The 4,902-nt window shown below is 47.3% G+C and overlaps 1 non-coding gene across 1 annotated transcript; it reads right to left on the bottom strand.

The window, feature by feature from the left end:
- Window positions 1-2,499: 2,499 nt before the first annotated feature.
- On the bottom strand, window positions 2,500-2,589 carry trnap-cgg (transfer RNA proline (anticodon CGG)). The gene is given in 2 exon segments: window positions 2,500-2,535; window positions 2,554-2,589. It is a non-coding gene; the product is annotated as a tRNA-Pro (tRNA).
- Window positions 2,590-4,902: the final 2,313 nt, after the last annotated feature.

Consider the following 4,902-nt stretch of genomic DNA (forward strand, 5'->3'; position numbering starts at 1 on the left):
ATTTTAAAAGATCCAAAAGACTAGGAATAGAACATTCACCCCTTACTGGGCGAAAGTGAGGACTGCAGATGCTGGAGATTAGGGTCGAGAGTGTGGAGCTGGAAAAGCACAGCAGGTCAGGCAGCATCCGAGGAGCAGGAGACTCGACGTTTCGGGCAAAACCCTTCGTCAGGAAATAGCCATGGGGAACTGCAGGGCTGAAGCGTAAACGAGTGAGTCTAAGTGGGATGCTGTTTGGAAGGTCGGTGTGAATGGCCTGTAGGGATGATATGGTTCCACTGCCTGAACCACGCGTCTTTTGAGAAGTGTGGGAGGAGTGGGTTCCAGTTCATGGGACACTGACACGAGTCCTGGAGAAGGTGGCATTTGTGCTGTCTCTCTCTTCACATTTTGACCCCCTGTCCATTTTCTCCCCATCCACTGCCCCCTGCCCATTCTCTCTCCTCACACCGCACCCTCTATTCTCCCCCAACCATCTGAACCCCAGCCTGTTCCCCTGTCCATTTCCCTCCCTTCTCCACAACCACCAGCGACCCCCCAACACACGCCCCCAACAATCGTCCTTTCTCGTGCCTCAGCCCTCTTTGATCGCTGTATGAAGTCTTTCTCAGGGGAGAGAGAGAATGGATGGTGATGACTTTACCTGGGAGACACGGCATGTGAGAAATAGCTGATTTTTAAAATTGAGAATAACTAAAACCATATATTCAGAAACTTCTTTAAAGTCGGGGGAAAAGGTTATTTTTTTCAAAGAAAAGCTGCAGAAATCTTTCTGAAACTTGCATTGATGTTTGTGCAGTTAGGCCACAACAAATGATAGGCTGTAAGGAGTGAATGAGTGAATAAAAGACAAGTCCAACCTTGCCCTAGAGGAGAAAGTGAAAAATACAGATGCTGGAGATCAGAGTCGAGAGTGTGGTGTTGGAAAAGCACAACAGGTCAGGCAGCATCCAAGGAGCAGGAGAATCGACGTTTCGTGCATAAGCACTTGGCACTCGGCCATCGCTCCTTCAACCCCCCTGTGATGGCGCGTGAACTCACTGGTGCCTCCGCAGGTGGGAGGAGCAGGTGAATCCCTTCCAGCACATACAGCAGGTGAATGGCCTCTCTCCAGGGTGGACCCGCTGGTGGGTCAGCAGTGCAGCTGACTGAGTGAAACCCCTCCCGCACATGGCGCACGTGAATGGCTTCTCTCCCTTGTGGACTCACTCATGCGTCTGCTGATGGCTGATCCGACTGAAGCCTTTCCTACACACTGAGCAGGTGAATGGCCTCTCCCGGTGTGAATCAGTCTGTGGGTTTCCAGCAGGGATGGGGAAGGGAATCCATTCCCACAGACCCCACATTTCCAATGTTTCCCCTTTGGAGACAACTTTCCTTGTGTTGCTCTGGGATTGAAATTACAAACAGAACGGGTACATAGTCTTTCTCACCTTGAGGGGTGAGACTTTGATTCCTCCAAGCTGAGTAAATGGTTTGAAGCACTTTTCACAGTCAGCGCACTGAATCTCCCTCACTCGGTGTCTCAGTATTCTTCCTGCCACAGGACTGTCCAAAATCTCTCAAACAAACAAACAAAAGCAAACATGCCTTCTTGAGTGGAATGGCTGCTGATATTCAAGTCCCAATGAATCAAGCGGCTCTGTCAGAAGTTGATGTATAATTTGCTATAAGATTTCTTTCTGCACGTCTTCCTGCAAAGAAAAATCACAAAATAAGTGATCACTGTCAGTACAGTTAATGAACATAACATTGGTGGCGCTTCCTGTAGACTGCGAGATGTCTGCTGATCACATATTATCCAGGCCACAGAAACCTGAAAACCCTCATGCTGCCAGATCGGCTTAGCTGTGCATGGAGGAAAACTTCATTTCAGTGACAATAACATGGAACAAACTGCCTACAAAGATGCTGGAAATGGAGCTGAATCAAGGATATGAAAATGAAATGTTAAGGCTGCTTGAGAAAAGAAAGGCAGTAAAATTGCTGAATGACTTCCTGCTGACCTATTAAATAAAAAATTATGATAAAAAAGGACGTAACTCCATTACTACATTAGAAGGTGAATAATAATTACAACAGAAACTTTTACAACAGCCAACAATATCAGATATACACCAGATAGAACAAAGAACAAAGAAAGTTTACAGCCCAGGAACAGGCCCTTCAAGCCTGAGGCGATCCAAATGTACTGTCTAAACCTGTCGGTCAATTCCTTAGCATCTGTATCCCTCTACTCCCCACCCACTCATGCATTTATCCAGACGCATCTTTAATGTATCGACCGTGCCTGCCTCTACCTGCAACGCGTTCCAAACGCCCACCACCCTCTGTGTGAAGTAAAACGCATTTTCGCTTTGAATAAGTGCTGCCCTTGCCGCGTTCATTGTAACGGGAGCTCTGCCCCATCACTAATTCAGGCAGTTGGATCTCGTTTAATGAAGCAGCTTTTTGAAAGTATTGACTAGCCGTTATTGCACAAGGCAGTGTAAGAAACAAGGGCTCGTCCGGGATTTGAACCCGGGATCTCTCGCAACCCCACGTATCAGAAAACCCGAAGCGAGAATCATACCCCTAGACCAACGAGCCACAGGCCGCAGGTACCCTACATTTTTTGAGCAATATGCCAATCCCTTAACTGCTGCTCAGTTCCTTGAGAATCTAACCTTTTAGTTGTGAACATGAGGAAAGGAGCAATCCTTTTCTAGGGTGCAACTGTATACGTGCCAAACTGAGGGAACACACAAGGAAAATAGCTTTAAGAGAGATAGAAAGTATTTGAGCACCTTTGGAGTGTCTGCTCCCTCCCAGGATTCACTCCAGTTGCTACAAGTGAACAGTGTTTCACCCACCCCGACCTCCCCTTCCCCCTCGCTGCTGGAGGATGGTATATGGAAAGGGGGAGACATTGCTTTGCTCCCAGATGTTGCCCAGAGGGAGGGAGTTTCACTCTGAAACTGACAGGGCTGCATCCGCATTGTGACGTCAACAATGGAGGGCGGGCCGGACAGCTGTCCTGCAGATGAGGCACGTGTGGAGGGGAGGGCACTTTGCAAATCCCACTCTCCTCCAAGTCCATGCAGATTGAGTTCAAGCAAAGCAAGGGGTTTAAATATACTATAGAAAACCTCCTTTGTGCCTTGGGAAAACTTCGGCCGCGGGAAATGCAGTGTGACAGATTCAAAGTAACAGAAGCAGGAGTAGAGCATTTGGTCAAGCCTGCTCCGTCATTCATTAAGATCACAGCTCCACCAACCTGGACTCTCCCGACTACCCTTAATTCCCCTACCATGCAAACACCCATCCAACTGCGTCTTCAATAAACTTCATTAAGCTGTCTCAACTGCTCTCTTGGGCAGAGAATCCCATGGAGTCTCACAGAGTGACACAGATGTACAGCACGGAAACAGACCCTTCGGTGCGACTCATCCATGCAGCCCAGATATCCTAACCTAATCTAGTCCCATTTGCCAGCACTTGGCCCAAATCCCCATAAAACCTTCCTACCCTCCAACCTCCAACCCTGGCAACATCCCTGTAAATCTTTTCTACACCTTTTCTAGTTTCACAACATCTTTCCGATAGGAAGCAGACCAAAATTACATGCAATATTCCAAACGTGGCCTGACCAATGTTCTGTACAGTGGCAACATGAGCTCCCAACATCTATCCTCGATGCTCTGACCAACAAAGGAAAGCACACCAAACGCCTTCTTTACTATCCAATCTGCCTGCGTCTCTACTTTTAAGGAACTATCAACCTGAACTACAAGGTCTCTTTGTTCAGCAACACTTCCAAGGAACTTACCATTAAGTGTAAAAGTCCTGCTCTGATTTGATTTTCCAAAATGCAGCACCTCATATTTATCTGCATTAACCTCCAACAGCCATTCCTCAGCCCATTGGCCCATCTGATCAAGGTTCCGTTGTGATCTGAGGTAACCTTCTTTAATGTCCACGACACCTCCAATTTTGGTGTCATCTACAAACTTGCTAACTATACCTCCTCCGTTTCCATACAAATCATTTATATAAATGACAAAAAGTAGCGGGCCCAGCATCAATCCTTGTGACACACCATTGGTCACAGGCCTTCAGTCTGAAAAGCAACCTCCATCACCACCCTCTGTCTTCTGCCTTCGAGCCAGTTCTGTATCCAAATGGCTAGTTGACCCTGCATGCCATGAGATTAAACCTTGCTCACCAGTCTCCCATGAGGAACCTTGATGACCGCCTTCCTGAAGTCCATATAGATCACGTCCATCGCTCTGCCCTCATCAATCCACTTTGTTACTTCTTCAAAAAACCCAATCATGTTCATGAGACATGATTTCCCAAGCATAAAGCCATGCTGACTATCCCTAATCAATTCTTGCCTTTCCAAATACATGTAAATCCTGTCTCTTAGGATTCTCTCCAAAACCTTGCCCATCACGGATGTCAGGTTCACTGGTCTATAGTTCCCTGGCTTTTCCTTACCACCTTTCTTAAATAGTGGCACCACGTTAGCCACCCTCTAGCCTTCTGGCACCTCACCTGTGACTATTGATGATACAAATATCTCATTAAGAGGCCCAGCAATCACTTCCCCAGTTTCCCACAGAGTTCTCGGGTACTCCTGATCAGGTCCTTGCACTTCCCACAACCCAGTCGACTTTTACGCATATCAAGATATCCAGCAATTTCTCATCTGTAATTTGGGCATTTTTTCAACATGTCACCATCTACTTTCTCACATTCTAGATCTTCCATGCCCTTCTCCACAGTAAACACTGATGCACAATATCCGTTCAGTATCTCCCCCCCCCCCCCCCCCACCCGCCCCCCATCTACTGCAGCTCCACACAAAGGCCGCCTTGCTGATCTTTGACGGGCCCTATTCTCTCCCTTGTTATCCTTTTG

The sequence above is a fragment of the Chiloscyllium plagiosum genome, unplaced genomic scaffold (genome assembly GCF_037043375.1).
Source record: "Chiloscyllium plagiosum isolate Xiang-an unplaced genomic scaffold, Cpla_swu_hap1 HiC_scaffold_27, whole genome shotgun sequence".
Lineage (NCBI taxonomy): Eukaryota > Metazoa > Chordata > Chondrichthyes > Orectolobiformes > Hemiscylliidae > Chiloscyllium > Chiloscyllium plagiosum.